Here is an 18597-nt window from a genome sequence, read left to right on the forward strand (position 1 = left end):
AAAAATGACAAATTACAAAAAGTAATCATGGCTGATTTGGTCAGACACATTTCTCTGAACTACTTACGAGAGGAACCCTTCGGTCCCAGCAAGATTAATCTTAGATTGTTAATGTTCTGTTGTTCACTCCTTTGAATTCAGTTATAAAGGAATTCTGGTACGTGGTGAAGCAGTAAATGAAAAAATGGTATTTTTGTTGTGCTTAAGAAAAAGGTATGAATTTATTAATCATATGGGCTCAAGTCCAGCAAAGTATTGTGAATGTGCATGACTTGAAACATGTTTTCATTATTTTGCTGGATCAGCATTGTGATTTCAATGTTATTTAATACTGCCTAATATTAAAACAAATTTTAAACTGGCAATTAAGAAAACTATGTTTGTTTTGAAGATTTTAGTATAATTTATCTGTTAGATTAGGGAGGCCTTACAGACTGACTTCACTTAAAGAGGATGTGTCACTTATTGTCAGTGTGGTATGGACTTTATTTGCTTAAATACCTTCATTTGTAAAGTATGTCTCACTTGAAATTGCTTTGTATACATTTTGTAAAAATATTTATAAAATGTTTTGTAAAAAAAAAAGTATAACAAATTGCAGTTTATTTTGTTATGTTGGATAAATACTGTTAAAAGACACAAGTCAGTAAATATATTGTTAATCCATGGATAGGAAATGTTTAGTTGGAGATTACAAATTGAAACAACCATTGCAATACAGCCAAAGATTTGGGAAAAAATGTCTATCTGTGATTGTCTTGATTTAACCAAGTTGAGTATTTTACATTTCCAAAAGAGGATTGTTCTTAGTTTTAAGTAATATGGTTGCAAAATATTCTTACTCCTGCGCTTCTTATAATGCAGACCTGTTATAAAAAGAGTATTCCATACTCTTTATTATTTTTTTTTTTGAACATACGCTATTAGGACTTGGTTTGTGTGGCATTACACCTACATATAGTAGTCGGTCTCCAAATAACAAGATTGCCAGTGGTCCTGCTCTGTTGTCAGTAGAAACCTTGCCGTGGTGAGGTTGCTGAGACATGCTCTCCTTCACCAGCATGTTTTCTCAAGGTAGAGGCAGCATCTTCCTGATACGTCAGGGAGATAGAAGAAAAGAGATGGATTTGGTTACTCAGCTGGCCGCCTCATCCATGCTGCAGGTTTCTGAGTTACACCAGTTGTATTTGGTTATAGATAACCTGTCTCTGCAGTGTTTCCCATTCCTTCCTTTTGGCTGTGAGAAGATAGTGCAATTACTGGTGATGTAATGCTTCTTCCTACTTTTAGAGAGGTGATGAACCTTTTCCTACTGTGATTGAATTTTTCAGAAAGTACGCTGAGATTCTGATCTAGTAAAGCTGTTGTGCTTGGAACTTCAACACTTTATTTTTGGAGGCTATGAAAACGAAGGATTGGTGAAGTGCACTGCCTCTCAACTTGGAGTAGGGCCTGCAGTGTTGAAAGGTAGAAATCTTTATGGTTAGTATTCATTATTTTGTCAGTGAGACAAAATAAACATGCATTTTGAATGCTTCTTACGTGGATTCAGACAGTAAAAACATGAATAAAATCAGTTATACGTTATTTTAATCTCCGTTTCAGTTAGGATGGCTAAGCATCTGGGATTTTTTTTTTTTTTCCTCTTTATCATATCCCTGTAGAATTACCAGGCAAACTTTCTGGGTTGGGAAACATTTGATGTACAGTTTATCGTGCAGCTGTCTTCACTTCAGAGTATCTTTTTGTTACAAGAACACAGTGTATTTTTTTAATTGCCTTTCAATAGCATTTTTATGGTGGGGTTTGTAATGTTTATTCCAACGTTCAGAATTTCTGAGGATTTGGGCATGTGTGTTAATGTGTTTATTTAGGAAAAGTTAGGACACCTTTCGTTTTGAGGATCTGTGTAAAGAAAAAAAATAATTGCCAGAATAAGCTTGGCACAAGGAAAGGTATGTAAGTAATTTTCAACCTTACAGAAATTCCTCTTCAGGAAGTGTTTTCTTTATAAGCCTTTGAATTTTCCCTTTAGAATTGTACACGCTTTTTCTTGGAGTTTTCACAGTGATGTGTTTGTCAGACAGCTTCAAGAAATGCAAGGAACTGACTTAATGACTTGGGGTCACCTGTCACTTTTGCTAAAGAAAGTCATTGCAGAAAATAAGCAAGTTCCAGTGAAGATCTGAGCAGCAGCAGCTCTGGTGCGCTGATACAATACATTGCACACAGATTTCAGATTGCAGTAGTGGTGGGTATACTGAATTATTTCTTTATAATTTAAGGATCGGCATTTGTCTCTCCGTGCTAATAGTCTTGCAACTTGTTGTACTGGAAATTGAAAAAAATGTATCTGTAATAACTAGTTGCAATAGCAAGCAAACTTGAACAAGTTTGCTGTGCTAGGGAAGAGAAACATAAAAGGACGCAAAGTGTCCAGCTGAACCAGTATTTTTGGTGTAAAAGCAAAAGCCTCTGAAGTTGCCCCGTTGTGTCCTGAGCATAAAACCCTGCTTTATTTTTTTCTAGACTTGTTATCATACAGTTTTGTGGGGAAAAATGTGTCACAAATGGAGGAAGAAGCTAAATCGGAACGTAAGGCTCTTCTGTAGTATACTCTTCATGTGGCCTTGTACACGAGCTTTTGTATAGTTTGGTGCCATGGTTTCTGCAGATCGCTAGCCTTCAGGAATAGTGCTCAGTCTGCTGCTTTTGCACTGCAGGATTTTTTGGAGGAATTTCTTCCAATTTTTTATTTTTATTTTTTTTCCTTGAGGAGCAAATCATAGAATTGCTTAGGTTGGACAAGACCATTAAGATCATTGAGTCCAACCGTTAACCTAACAACCAAGTCAAATGAGGGGTTCATGTTTGATGTAAATTGTTGGAATTATATTAATGAAACGACAGCAATTTTAGAATTCAGTGGTTTGAAGAGTAAGTAAGCTTAGTTAGTCCATGCTTATACATCTGGACAGCTTTTTATGTTTCAGTTAGCTTTTGTGTCTACATAGCTTTACGTTACATAGTGTAGTCATACCAGAGGCCAAATTTTCAAAATTATCCTGCACTCTTGGCTGTACAAGCGCCTTACTGTAACGTGTTTATTACAAATTGTGAAGATAGTGATGTTTCATTCTAATTAGTTTACAGGAACATCCTTGTCCCGATAGAGCTCCACTATCTCTGCACACCACTGAGGTGGAAGTAACGTAGACCTAACTCTGATATTCCTTTCTAAACACCTGGCATGTAGGGCCTGATCCACAGTCTGTTAAATTAGTGGAAAGATGATTTTCAATTAAGGATTATGGTGGTAGTACTTCTCTTTAAAAAATAAAAATTAAAAAAGCATGAAATTTGATTGATGTAATACCGTTGGGTGGAAGGTGATGCATGGACTCTCAGACTCTACAATGATGAGCATCTCGGCACTTAGGTAGGTACCATTATATAATTCATGGTATTACTTGGGATGGTGATTGAATAAAATGTTTTCAGGTAAGTAGGCTGCTATTTTTTCCTCTAATGATTTTACATTTTTAATAATTGCTGCAAAGTTCTGAAAATACCAAGCTTTACTCTCGTCTGTGAACTTTGACTCCAAAAGTTTATACAGACATGTGAAACCATGTGCGAGTCATGGTGAGAAGTCACTTCAAGTAGTTCATTTCAGGTAAGGGCTACAGTGGCTGGAATTATAAAAGTGAGCTAAAAATAGTTGATATTTATATGAGGCTACAGTCCTGTCTGGGTTATTGTTACCAAAAGTCAAGTTCAGCAGCTGAGATTAAATTCAGAAGTTACAAATTGTGAAGTTTAATTGGAGAAGTACGAGATTGAAATTATTAAAAAAATGCATGTCATTTCTGAGCCATGTCTCAGCAATTGGATTCTCATCGACTTCAAACTCTGGGAATTGCTTCAGATAACACTCAAAACTGACACCTTTTTGAAATTTTCAGGTGGCACCTAAATGACACTGGAAAAAGGTGCTTGTTTTTTAAACTTCTCATATAGCTTCTAAGCTGCAATCACGAATTATGCTGTTATTTTTGTGAGTGAATTCCATTTGCTGACAAGTCAGGCAGCTAATAGGCTTCACGAGAGCTGCATGCAGCATGTACTTAATTTGCATACAGAAAAACCTCCGTTAAAGAAACTTTGGCTTCAGTGATTATTGTTATTGGAATCAAGGGGCTAATATTATAAATATGGGTATTTAGATGCTTTTCATACACTACAGAATTCAGCCACTGGGCCAGCACTGACAAAATTTGTATATGAATGTCCATTTTGTGTTCTCTAGAGTACTTTAAGTGATGTAAATGAATTTTTTTCTGCACTACTATTGAATTTGAGTAACTTAAAATTCAGTTCTAAGCTAATTTAATCTCAGAATTTCTTCCAAGGTCTCATTCCAAAGTGCAGTAACACACTGAAACTATACTTCAATTATCTAATACATGTTTTAGGCTCTTTTTTTTTTTTTTTAGCCATACTGTGGTTGATGTGTGTGTGGTGTATATCCTTTACGTGAGCAGCAGCAGAGTGCGACACTGTTGGAAACCTGCTGTAGTTCATTTCACAGCCTGATACTGGTAGGTGTACTTGGGGCTGATAAATGGCAAACAGAATAAAAATGCACGTGGTTAGTAATGCTTGGGTTGAACAGTTCAATTTCACCTTGCTTTCAAGGTAAAATTAATCAGGGACTAGGGGATTTGGAAAGCTCCTATTAACAGAGGCCAGTAACAGACCAGTCTGCTGTGCCTGTGAAGGGTTGGATACCAAGTGCTCAGGAACAGGGACTTGGAAACCTTTGCGTACAGAGAAGGAAATTCAGATGAAGAAGACGAGGCTCCAGGGTTTGGAAGAGATGATCAGGAAGGTAGGTAAGGGGGTGTGGGGGATGGATTTTGTGGGGACCCTTAGGGACTTGAATGTCTAAACTTGATTTTAAAAAGACAGAATGTACTGTACACACAGGAAGTTGTACGGGATTGTATCCGTTTCTGTATTGGATCACATTTAATTATTTACATATTAAAAAAAGTATTAAACATATGGTCTTTATTTTCCCCTTGCACCTCTGAAAATACCTGGGTGATACTGGGTGAAGAATTAATTCAACAACATAGTGAATATTCTGTGTGGATGTAGATTTGTATGTCTTACTGTTGCGTGGATGGGCTCAACGCACAGTTTGAAAGCTGCTTGTGAAATAGCTAATATGCAAGGTCTGGTTTTAAATTGAGCAAGAACATTAGTAAAAATTATCGGTAAACTGCGAAATATTGTGGAATTGGGGAAGTGTCATCCTGATTCTGAACAAACATCATTGGCAAACGTATTCCTTATCAAGAGGTAGGGAAGGTGTGGAATCTATTTGCTCCTGAGCCGTTTTTTTTCTGAGGTTTAATTTTCCCCGTTGATAGAAAAGAGTAAATTTTGATATTTTAGTGAGAATGTATACAACCTTTTGACACCTGCAATAATTAGTATTCACTTTATGAGAATCGGATATGTTACTCTTGCCTATTGAGGCAATATTTGACTTGAAATCTGTTTTTGTTGTGTGTATAGAGAGGTAGAGGAGAAGCAGCAGACATAAATTGTTAAAGGTGTGTTGTTTTATAGAACAGCCAAACAAATAAGGATTTTTGCTTGGTTCTTGCTTCCCCTCCTTTACTTAACGAGGCTGCAGGAGCTTTGGTATTGATGAGTTGACTTAGTCTTCCGTAAAAGGTTGAAAAAAATGAAAGAGAGGGTGGAAAGCAGAGTACTCAGCGCTGTGTGTGTGTGTGTGTTTGTCCATTCCAGAGGTAGTCAAATAACATCAGGTTCTGTGCAAATAAACAGTAGGTTTCAATTGTCTGCTGCTAATTATCACCCAAATTTGATTTGCACGCTCTTCAAAGGGACTCATATCTTTCCATTTAGTTATTTGTTTCAGTGCGATGAATCTTTAATTCAAACCAAACGTGGGTCAATTTCCAACTGGAAAAAGAAATGCGAGGAATGTGTTTATCCGCGGTCATATCAGTGTGTCTCTTTAGTTCTATATATGTGGTGATTCATGGCCTCAGTGGGGAGGTGAATTTGTGTCAGTCCGTGAATTGGCTTTGCCTGTTTGGCAAGTTTGTAAAGGGTTTGGTCAGTTGTAGAAGGGCTTAAATAATTGTGCCTAATGGAATGGTTCTGGTGGGCTTTAAGTAATGAGGGGAAGTTTTAAAGTTCTACAGATGTAACAACATCTCATTCTGACTACATTTTTCCCAGATACTGTTTTCCCTTAAGCAGCGTTATGTCAGTTGGTCCTTTGTGTGCACATTTTTTTTTCCTACTCTAGTAATTTTCTTCTTAATCTTTATAGGCTGGGTATTTATTCCTCTCTCTGTAGTGACGCAGCCTAAAATCTCTGAGGGCATTGAAATAACGGTTGCATGCCTTTCCTCCACCAAAAGCATCAATTACAAGATAGAGGCCTATAATGAGAAAATAAGGCAATTTAAGAAACTTCTGATGCAGTGGTTGAGTAAGTAAAAGTCGAGCAATACCTTAGAAATCTTGCAGTGCTGCGTTGTCTGGATGTTGTCCTGGGTAGACGGCTGTAGCTGACCCTGCTTGAGTAGGGGTGTTGGACAAGATGACCTCCAGTGGTCTCTTCCAGCCTCAACCATTGTGTGATTCTGTGCCAATAACATTCAGTAAAAATTGTGAAGAATGGATTTTTAAGTGTGCAGTACTAAATGTAACTTTGGTTTCACTGACTGTGGTTTTGAATTGAACTTTTGGGGGCACACAGGTGATGGGTGTATTGAAAAATGCATTGCTTTCAGTTGTGTATAACCTAGAAAGAGAAGATATTGTTAGAAACATGTTAAAAGATTGTTGCCAGTCAAAGGTATTTTAGTATTTCAGAAAAAAACCAAACCAAAACGAATAGAATTACAGCTGCCTGTATGACTATTTATCCTGCATAAAGAGCATGTTTTTAATTTTTATTTAAGTGCTGTGAACACCTTAGCACTGCCCTGTGCTGGTGTCATACAGTGCATTCACATGCTTACACACAGTCACCACATTACAGCCTTTTGGACATGCAATTATCCTTGCCTGTCAGCTGGCTTTTTAATTACATGACTGCCTGCCCTTCTTCCAAGGCTGGCTGTCTCAGTGTGCAGGGCAGCACAGGAAGAATAATAGAATCATAGAATTGTCCAGGTTGGAAGGGACCTTTCAGATCATCTAGTCCAACCATCAACACTGACAAAAAACATCACTAAACCATGTTCCTCAGCACCACATCTACCTGTCTTTTAAATACCTCCAGGGATGTGACTCAACCACTTCCCTGGGCAGCCTGTTCCAATGATTAATTACCCTTTCAGTGTAAAAATTTTTCCTAATATCTGATCTAAACCTCCCCTGGCGCAACTTGAGGCCATGTCCTCTTGTCCGATCGCCTGTTACTTGGGAGAAGAGACTGACCCCCACCTCTCTACAGCCTCCTTTCAGGTAGTTGTAGAGAGCAGTGAGGTCTCCCCTCAGCCTCCTTTTCTCCAGACTAAACAAGCCCAGTTCCCTCAGTCGCTCTGCGTAAGACTTGTGCTCCAGACCCCTCACCAGCTTTGTTGCCCTTCTCTGGCAATGCTCCAAGTACCTTCTAGTGTAGTCAGGTCTATCTAAAGGCTTGTCTGCCTGCTGTGTAGAAGTTACACCAAGTCTAATGAGGCTGAAGCTCCATCTGAACAGCATCTCCGTTCCCTAGGTAGGAGTCTTGTCCCCTAGCAAAATGCTTAGCATTGATTCCCGGTTCCTTAGCCTTCCCCAAGAGTCACACTTCCTTCTCCGATTGACTCCACTGGGAGGAGACTGCTGATCTCCCAGATCCCTGGGTACTGCCAGTGCCAGTCTTCGTGAAGCCAAAATAGCAACTGGCAGTAAAGTAGGTGTCATCTTTCGCAGAGCTGGCTCTTGAGTATTTCCCAAACACCGCAGCTACTGATCCTCTGTTGGGGGGTCTGATATATGCTATAGCTCCTAACTCCAGGCGGTCATAAAGTGTTCGCTGGATGGAGTTGAATGCTCTTCATTTTAACAGGCCTTGCCTGTTTTCACCATTAAAAATATTCAATGTCCATCCTCATCCACAGCCTCTGTCAGTTCCCTAGTCTGTCGTCTGCTGCTGCAGTAGCTGCCAGCTTCCCTCTTGAGAACAGTCTTGATCTCTTCCTTCAGCTCATGGTGAAAGCGGTGCTGGCAGCTGCTCTCTGAGCACAGATGGCAAACTTAGAAGGTCCTTGTTCAGACATTTGAGCCTCTGCTGCTTTTTCTGCACCTTGAAATCGGTCTTTGTGATAGAAATTTATTATTTATTTAGTGCCTTTGTGCTGTAATGGATTGGCCAAAGAGCAATCTGCCATCCAGCTGGCTAGGCACTTAACAGCCACAGCAGGGAAAAGGGTGAATCCAATGAGTGAACTGCTGCCTATAAAGGTGGTATTGAAGTCCTAAGCCAGCCCTGCTAATTGGTAACAGCTATTTACAGTTGCGTGTAGTTTTGGTACAGATTCTTGCAAAAAATTGTTATTACAGACTCCTGTTTCATCTTGTGCCTGTAGGAATGTATAGACCTTCCAGGGTCAGGGTCCTCACGAAGCAGGGGTGCGTGGTGCCGGTTTGGTGGAGGTGTTGGAGCCTGCCCTAGTTGTTGGCGTGCCCGACTGCACTGAGCCCCATGCAGGGGTCTGGCCCCCTTTACCCCAGCCAGGTGAGTGAGTGTAGGCTTAAATCGCTTGTACCTCTGGATAATGAGTATTTGGGAGTGTTTTTTATTTTTATTTTCCCAAGAGAAGGAAGAAGGAATTTGGGGCAAGTAAAAACTACAGTCTGGGTAAGAGCTAAAATTTGCTCTGCAGACCCATTTTTTTTCTGCAAAATGCAGAGAATTTCTACTTCTCAGAAAGAAAGAACGTGCATAGATTGTGTAAGCAGACAGACACAATGGCACTGCAAAGTGTGAATTTCTCCCAGCTGTTTTAATGGAGTGTTGATTTTAAAACCTAATTTCACTGCTGCTTGCTATGCAATTAACACCCAGTTAATACATTTGGTTAGTTCAGCTGTGTGGTACCGTACTTTGTGTTGGGGTGGGTGTCAATATGGACACTTTAATGAAAATATCTGTTTGAGACAAGTGAGTAGTCAAAGAGCAAACAAAATCTCGGGCAATGGAAGCAGGAATAAGCTAGGAAAAGCTGGTCATTCTGTAATTCTATTAAAATTAATTTTAATAAAGTGTTAATTTCTGTTATGCCCCCAAAAAAACTATGGCAAAAAGAGAGGGAGCTGAGAGACAGGAAGTTAAAAAATGTTAGAATCAAGTAGAAGGGAACCCGACAAAATAGTGGCTGATTCAGAGAAGGTGAACTGGCTGCCTCCAAGTAAACTTGTCATACCGGAGAACAGCACAGCTAACAAAACGAATATAAGCATCAGGTGAGGTCAAAAAACTTCTATTAAGAATATCAAATTCTGTTGCAGAATACTAACAGAATAGTAATTACTGCCTGGCATAACAGCAATGGAATTTGGTGGTACAAGGTTTTGAAACCTACGGCACAGTGAGATGAAAACCCCACCCTGATTGAGGAGACTCTGCACTTTTTAGTGAGAAAATGATTTGCAAGAGTCACAACTTCCAAGGCAGTTTAAGATCTGACCACCTCTCAGCAGTGGTCTCTGAAGTTGCTTCTCTGAATCTCCTGTAAATTTAATGATGTTCTATACTAATAAAACAAAAACAGGGTTTTTACTCACTTAAGGTTGAACATGTGAACAGGAAACTATTTCCAAAAATTCTGGAGCTTTCTGTGCTGGGGAAGGGGTATTTCTCGTGATTTAAATTTTCCGTGTTTTATCAATTCTTGGTGACTGTGGTTTGCGCATCAGTTTCACGATTCTCCACGAGGTGGAGGAAGCAGCTTATGCTTCGGCGTGTGCTGGGGAGCAGGCTCTGGCGTGGGGAAGGGGCTGTGGGGCGGCTGTGCAGCTGTGCCAGCTGTGCAGGGCTCCTGCTCCCCTCCTCTCCCTGCGCTGCCTGTCGGACTGCACACAGGGAGGCTGCGAGAGCAGGCTCTTAAGGTTTCTTGCTGGTTTGCTCCTTTTAAAAATAATTAATGTAGATGTCAATACTATGATTCATCAGGAGGTCTTTAAGGGCTTCGTGAAGGGTGCCAATGTGATCACGTCTGCTCTTCCATCGGAGGAGCTTAGTCCCGCAGCTGTGCAACGCCTGTCCTGTGGTCATACAGGCAGGTCGTGGCTGGGCTGCCAGATAAACCTGGTTCTCTGAGATTCAGTGTGCTGCAGTGTATTCACTCTGGGAGATCAATTTCATTATAAAATCAGCGTTCTTTATGGATAAAATACAAGTAGGAGAAAAACCAGCTAGTGTCTGTAATTAAAATGGTGTAACTTGTATCAGGTTTCTGCTAAGGGCTCTGGTTTTGAGAACAGTGTTTCAGGTTTTCTGTTGACCATGGTGGGATTTGGAAGGACCTAACCTTGCACAATTAGCCCCAAGCTTGTGTGTCTCAGAGTCCTGCGCTTTCGGTCTTTGCAGATCCTAAAAATCAAAACCCATGTAGTTTGCAATTTCCTTTCCTTGTCTTAAACGCTATCATCTGATTTTTATTTTTGACTGTAATGAAACAGATCAGCCCAACATAGAAAATATTGGTTAGTTTTAAAATTAAATTCAGTTGATTTCCGTTGGAAAAAAGTTCTCTCTTAATACTCGTGTATGCACGACGCAACACTACTTTTGTTTTAGGTGGTCATCTTATGGCAGATCACGTGAGTTATTTTTCAGGACATTAAAGTGTATTTGCAGTTGTGCTAAGGTTGTTTCTGAGTTGCACAGGGCTAACTCAGTTGTATCAAAATAAAAAGCCATTGGAATGGGATGTTACTGAAGTGATTTACAATAAGTGAACACTGAAGTAGAACTGAAGACTTAAATAGCAAATTGCTTGGAAAGAAGCCTGGAAAGGGGTTTTGAGGAGCCATTTCATCCTTGATACGTGATTGTACAAGGTCTTTTCACTTCTCTTTAGCCCAGACGTTTTCTGTGAGCTGCTGTTTCTGTGTTCCCAGAAGCGTCGTGTTGCCATAAATGAAGCGTCTGTGAGCTGCAGTGTGAGGTTAGAAAGGAGTGGGAGGTGACGAGGGTGCAGACTTGATAAATGGTGTTGCCATCAGGGAAAATGTCCATGAACCTGTTCTTAAATGTACAAAGGAGTGTATTCTACAATGTCCCAAAGCTTTTATTTCCTGGGGGCGAGGGCAGATGATTGGTATACCTTTACTGGTATTATTTGTGCCAGTTCCTTAAAGGAAATCAACAACAATATTTATTTTTCCCAGAATGCATGATGGCTTCTTCCAGCATAGCTTTGCCAGTTAGGGCTATAATTTCTTCTTGCTTCTGATTGATATACCTATGATAGTAACTCATCTAGCTCATAGCCGGGACTTTGACATTTCTAACAGCTTGGATATGTGATCTGTACTTCAGGTGAGGTTTGGTCTCTGTTCTTTTACATATGTTAGCTTGTGACAAACTAAATAACATTAAGATAAACTTTACTGAAAGAAGTTCACAGGAGTCAAGCTTTTCTAGCTTCTGTGGCAGCTAAAAGAATATATTTTGTTACTGAAGACTCAGTTCATTAGTGGCAGTCTGTTAGTGTGGTAAATCAGTCAGATAACCAAGCCCCAATTCCTCTCTAGAGGTTTAAAATTGAGGTGACTGTAGTTATTAATAGAATCTTAGCTTTAACAGAAATCACTCTGCATCAGTAATATAGAAATTTAATAGTAACGTGCTTTCTCTGGGTGGAGGGGTAAATATATGGGAACATCCTCCAAACTACTTGAAGAAAAATGCATTTATCCTGAAGAACATAACGTTGGCCAGAGAAACCTGATCTCCGGAGCTGTGCTAAATTCTGTGAGTTATCTGTCCCAGAAGAGGCAAAACTTGTCTCCAGAGACTTGAAAGAATATATTGGCTTTGCTATTTTATTATTGATACAGGACTCAAGTTGGGCAATACCTGCATGGGAGGTAGGTCACATTGAGTAAGATGGGCCAGCAGTTGCCTTAAAGCTTTACTCTGCTTTCTGTCTGGGTGAGAAAGGGAGGGACTGCCTGAAATTCTCCAGCAACAGCAGGTTCAGAGCAAAAAACTGATGGGGAGCTGCAGAGAAAGCTCTGTCGATTTGCCTGTGGGGTGCGGGTGGAGTGAGGACCAGCCTGTTGGTCTGGTCCTCTCTCTCCTCGACGGGGGATGGCTCCTTGCTGATCCATGCCCAGGGCTCCCTCCATCCCTGTCGTCATGGACGATTGATATAAAAATGAGGCAATAACAAGCTATAGGAATCAAATTTTACTGGCGTAGTTCAGAATTCCAGCAAATAGAAGCGAGTGTGAAATGAAAGCTGTCTCCTTCTGTTGGAATGATGGCTTTAGTAGCTCAAACTGCGACCAGTCTCCTGATACAGGAAGATCTGTTTCTCAAAGCCTGCAACAGCAATTTTTTTCTTGTGTAATTCATTATCCTGACTGCCAGTTCCCTTCATCACAAAGATGCTATCACTTCTAATCTTTTTAAAATCTTTATCAGGCCTTCTTTTATTTGCTGGTAGCTCAGGCTGACTGAAAAAAAATAATCTATAAAACATGTGGTGAAGTGAAAAATACACCAAAATTTCACTTCAGTGCTCTGGCCAAATGTATCTTATGGGAGTTGCTACTCTAGCCTGCTCTGTGCTGGAGAGCCATTTTTCTCATCTTCACTTGTGCTGCAAAATTGTGCTTCCTCTTATGCGGAGGCCAAACGCATCTTGAGAAAAAACTGCTCGGTTTGCCAAACATGCAGCTGATGACACGTGTATTTATGCTCCCTGGCAAAGTAAGTTAAACAAACAGGGACTAAGTTGGGCAGACATTATAGGAGGTAATACTTCATTATAACTCGACCATGAGCAGCTTATTCTCCTTTCCAATTATGGCATCCCTATGCATCACTTTCCCAAGAGAGGAGTATTCTGGGACAAAAAACTTACGGCATATAAATTCATGAAAGCGCAGTAACTGTACAGTAGGGGACAGTAGCTGGAATGAAGGGTCTGAGCACATGTACATCTGTCCCATTTTGTTATAAAAGCATGGTTGTTTCTACCTCAGATATTAAACTGTTAAATTAATTCCTGAAAACTCAGTCACTCGTTTCTCGGTGTGCCTGAATTCAAGCCACCTTTCAGTAACATCAGGTTCTGTGCAAATAAACAGTAGGTTTCAATTGTCTGCTGCTAATTATCACCCAAATTTGATTTGCACGCTCTTCAAAGGGACTCATATCTTTCCATTTAGTTATTTGTTTCAGTGCGATGAATCTTTAATTCAAACCAAACGTGGGTCAATTTCCAACTGGAAAAAGAAATGCGAGGAATGTGTTTATCCGCGGTCATATCAGTGTGTCTCTTTAGTTCTATATATGTGGTGATTCATGGCCTCAGTGGGGAGGTGAATTTGTGTCAGTCCGTGAATTGGCTTTGCCTGTTTGGCAAGTTTGTAAAGGGTTTGGTCAGTTGTAGAAGGGCTTAAATAATTGTGCCTAATGGAATGGTTCTGGTGGGCTTTAGAGTAAAGAGTGCAAGTCCTGAAGTTACACAGGCACAGAAGAATCTCGTTAGACTTCAATTCCCATCCTACCTATAAAAAGATATCTGTGCGAGGATGAAATGGAGAGATGGGATAACGCAACATAGACTATTTTCTACTGATTGAATCTGAACTTAAAAACGTGTATATTATATTTTACGCAGTCTCCTTGGTTGTCACCGTGACCCTCTGCCATGTGCACGGCCATAAAATTTCAGTCACAGAACTGAAGGAATTCTGGACATTTTTCTTTGTAAAATAAACAGAAAGCACCAAATGCAAGCAAGAGGGCTATAGCAACAATAAAATTTCATTGTAATAAATACCACATGCGATCACGATTTATGAAGCAGACAATAAAGACTAATTTAAAAAGAGAAATCCTTCTATTCTCTTTCATGTGGCTAAAGGCAGCATCATTTCTGGCTGTCTTTACTGGAGATTGATTCAAAGATTTAACACCCCCTTCTGTTTTTCTTCTCCTGGAAGCTTGGAGGAGGATACTTTATTAACTTGCTATTCTTTAGATTCACATCTGACCTCTGTTTTCTTTTAACATGGAGGTAGTTGGTAGGAGTTTGGGGTTTTTTTTCCTGCAAAGAACTTTCAAGATAATTCTGTAGTATGATGTAGCATTTCCTGCATTTATTTATTTTGTTTCTAGTGACTGGAGTAAATGGACCTTATTTTAGATAAGTCCACGAATACTGAAAAAAACCCTCCTCAAAATCTGTATGTTGTCTTTTGATACTTTCAAGATAGGTTGTTTAATGTCTCAGCAAAAGAAGAACATCTTTTGGTTTGGTGCCCAAACAGTCAGCTAAGTCTGAATTGGTGACCTAATGTAAAAATGTTTGCTGCTGTCAGTGGAGGAAAGATTTAAACTTTATGGCAAGTATTTCTTACACCTCACTGTTTCGGGCTTCTGTCAGTCACAATTAAAATCAGGGTCCTTCTGAAGTGGAGCTGTAGTTACAAAATGAACATCATGTGCATTTTTACTGTGGCTGTATCTATAAGGTGCATCTCAACAGGGTTTGATACGGTGAATTCTTCTTTGATGAATGGAAACTTTTCTGTTTGTCTGGATCAGTGTTTCTGGATTCCAGTGCTATGTGACTGGTTAATCTCCATAATATTTTTATGGTTTATTTTCACTCCTGCCAAATCCAATCCAAATAGTTGTATGTTTTCTTCCTACAGTGGAGGTAGACTATGTGCTGGTAGAATAAGTACAACATGCAAGACACATTAGGATGTATAGGATAGTAGTTTTCTGTTTGGATTGGATTGTCTCAACATTGTTGGCAAAGGCAGGGGATCTTATTTAACAAACATAAAAGTAGTAATAGACTTAGAAAAAAATGCTTGCCTATAATGATAGGAGTGGGATAAATCTTAAGGTAAGGATGTTCAGATTTGTAGATGTATTTCATGTAAATTCCATGAGTGTTTTGTAAGGTTTGGTTGTGATGTATGTGGCTATATTGTGATGCCTGTGGCTATTCTGCTCAGATATGAACAGCAACATGGGAAAAACTTTGTCTTTTTATATTCTCAGGTCCTTCAGGTAATATCTAAAATTACTTGTCTCTATTAGAGTGAAGCCCTAAAGGAATGGTCACCTCTGTGCCAGAGATTTTGAGTGTGGATGGTGGTGGGCTCTGTTAAATTATTCAAAGGTTTAGCCATAATCTTCATAGCAGTTGAAGCTCACTTTAGTAAAACCTTTTTAAGGAACTTCTTTATGTAGGTTAGCTGCCTGCAGCAATGTTTATACCATACGAAGCACAATACCATTGCTGCAATATCTTGGAACGACACTGTTTTGTGGGAGGATCTCTGTTCCTGTTCTCATTCCACTAAAGACTCGGAGTCAAGACTCTGGGAACTTGTGAATGTGATGGATACTGTTGGGAATCAATCACCAGTTCTGAATGAACACATGGGCTTTCTCTTGAGCCGTTGTATAGCAATAACTGGTACCCTTCAGGATTTGCATTGCACATGCTTGTTTCACAGTTCTCCGCAGTCTAGAATTTCCCTTTGAATTGAAAATTCAGAGAAAATGAGGGCTTGAAAATGGGGTCCAACTCATATACCTTCACGGGTAAGCGAAAAGACATGGGAGAACCCCCTAATCGCACGGTTTTCTGACTTTCAGATCATCTCCTTGTTGTGTATCTGGCTCTAAGTGCAATCATTTCTGTGGGAACGATTACGAACTCTGGTCCTTCATTTTTCTTTCTTCCAACAGGAGGAGAGTGACCCGAAGTTCTCTTCTAGCTAAGTGGTATAGAGTAAATTGATTTTAAAGTAAAGATACATTTTTGAAGAGGTGTTTACTTTAAAATTCTTCTACTTCAGAAACAAGTCAGGTTGTGGGGTTTTTTTTCCAAGATTACCAGACTGCTTGAATTTTCCTTAATGCTTGCTGTTCGTAATAGCATGGAGGAGGAAGCTTTCCCACTCTGTAATCTTTGTCTCACTCTTTCTGTCAGTCCATCTCCCTAGATAGCTTCTGTGACCCCTTTCTCGCAGAAAGCTTTTTAACTGAAGTGGTCTTTTGATGTCTAGTGTTTTAGCCAGCTTTGTTACTTTGGCCAGGAGCCTTATGTTGTTGACTCATCACTTACGAAGAAGATACTTAACCACACACACCCTGAGGCATTCTTGGTAATTCAACATATAGATCAGTTCAATCATAGAGGAAATACTTCTAATTTTCCAGACTAGACAAGAAACTAAAATACTACTTTGCTTTGTGTATCTAGTAACTTTAGTTCGTTGACTAGTTTGGTCTAGAATAATTTGCATCCCTATCAGATATTATTGCTCATAAATCAGTAACGTAGTCAGTCCGTGTGTGCCAAAGCTTGTGTCCCCAACTTTGTGCTGGACATTTGTACCTGAACTATCTGAGACTCAAATTGCCTTTATGTATGTAGGAATATACTCTACAGTATTTGTTTATTTCTGCTTTTGGTCCAGCGAGTCTGTTAGAGCAAAGTGAAGTACTACTTCAGATTCTTCTCCAGTCCTTATGTAATTTGTCTTGTTTACGTAATTACAGTCAGAAAGTTTGTATCAAAAGAAGAAATGTGGAGAAAATCTGCTTCGCTGTGTATGATTTTAAATAGGTTTTCCAGAAAATACTACTTGGTACAGCTCAGTCCTGAATTGAGAATGCAGAGAAATTAACTGACCTCCACAAACCTTCAGTGGGGCCTGGCAGAAATAAGCTCTGTGCAGAACAAAGACAGACGTTTTCTCCACTAAAATTTCTCCAGTATATCCTAGCTAATCTTCACAACTGAGGAGTTTTGGGGCTGATGTGACCGCCCACGCAGCTTTCACACCTAGGTAACTTTATTAATTTCATGAGGGTGAGGTCAGGAAATTCTCAAAGCACAGAGCAGGTCCAGGTCCATAACCAAACTTTTATAAGGGCTCCAAGATTAGTGGTGTCCAGGGCATAAAAAGCACTTTGAGAAAAGTCTTTGACAAAATATCCATGTCTTTTTCCCTCAGTGTTGCTATTAAGAAAAACTGGCCTTTTCCATCCAGTGGAGAAACCTTGTCGCAGTTATCCATGCCTTTGACACCTTGACGCTGTATTATGTTATCGCCACGCGCTCCGTACGGGGCTGTGTGCTGAGACCCTTGGAAACTGGAGCCGGTGCGCATTGTGGAGCTTCATGCCAAGAACACTTTAGATCAGCTCTGCTGGTTGTTAATAAGTTCCTGGGCAGAATTCAAGGTGTTAGTTTGAACCTATAAAGCCCCAAATGGTTACCCAGGAGGCTGCTTCCCTTCCTGCAGCGCAGCGCTTGTAACTGGGATCAGCCAGAGACGCTTGACCTCAGCTTTGGAATTCGCTTCCCAAATCCATCCACCTGGGCTGGGGTCTGTCAAAAGTTAGTGTGTGCTGTAAGCTCGGCTTCTCTGCCTGATGTCCTGGTAGGGGATGGTGTGAGGTACCGGGGGTTTGCTTTATGCTGGTGGTGGTGTGTAATTTTACCTGCTGGTGAGTGATTGGTTGTTTTGGGTTTTTTTTTTCCTTTCTCTTTATGCTAGAAAGAACGGTATATTGTTTTTGAAATGATAGCATAGCTGGAAGTTTATACCTGCAGTCACATGGCTGAAACAGAGGCATTGCCAACTGCATTTTAATTAATTACATTTCCGATTCCATTGAAATCAGTGGGAGTATACAACTCATTCTCCGGCGCGAGGATTTATTTCCCTGAGCAAAGCTTTTGAGATCAGATAGGAATCTATAACGGAATTCTACGTAAGGATGGGTGAGATCAGGAAACCCTGATAACAGGACTTCTCTTTAAGACTGAGATCAGTGATGTTCTATTATCGAGCGGAAACATCAGTTGGAGAAAAGAAAGCAAAGACAAGCAATAGTATAAGGGGAAGCAAAGTCCGTGTTGATGTTTGTCATACAATGTTTTATTCTCAGCTCATTCAACGAGGTGCAGAAGAGGGGAAGCTGCAAAAGGATGGAATGTGCTTGATCTTGATTTCTGGTGGAGGGAGGTAGGACTTGCGGTTACAGTTCTGCAGTGTGGAACACACAGCTTGCAAGCTGAGTCGACTCCTGTTCATACCATGAGGTGCCATGATATGGTCTCACAGGGCGCATCAAGGAAATTAAAGCTGGAAAACTGAACCGGGGATATTCGGGCATCTAAGTAATTTTGCATGGCTGTGCTGTGCCCTTTAAGAAAGTGTCTGTAAAAGTAATTTTGGGGTTTGTAATAGTGTAGTTCGTGAACAGGAAGAGATGGTGACAATGAATTTGTCATGTTTAGCAATAGAAAAAACAATACAAATAATAATACATAGCTGTTT

General features: G+C 40.0%; 1 protein-coding gene across 5 annotated transcripts in view; it reads left to right on the forward strand.

The window, feature by feature from the left end:
• BICRAL (BICRA like chromatin remodeling complex associated protein) overlaps positions 1–18597 on the forward strand; it is a 93764-nt gene that overhangs the window by 45565 nt on the left and 29602 nt on the right. Inside the window, exons 13-15 of one of the 5 annotated variants that reach the window (XR_008465554.1) lie at positions 1332–3676; positions 4497–4601; positions 4699–4891. The gene's annotated coding sequence lies outside the window, so the exon portion shown is untranslated. Of the gene's footprint in view, positions 1–1331; positions 3677–4496; positions 4892–18597 lie in introns of those variants that run through there. The other 4 variants (XR_008465555.1, XR_008465552.1, XR_008465556.1 and 1 more) reach the window with 4 other exon arrangements.

This window comes from Rissa tridactyla, chromosome 3, assembly GCF_028500815.1.
Source record: "Rissa tridactyla isolate bRisTri1 chromosome 3, bRisTri1.patW.cur.20221130, whole genome shotgun sequence".
Taxonomy (NCBI): Eukaryota; Metazoa; Chordata; class Aves; order Charadriiformes; family Laridae; genus Rissa; species Rissa tridactyla.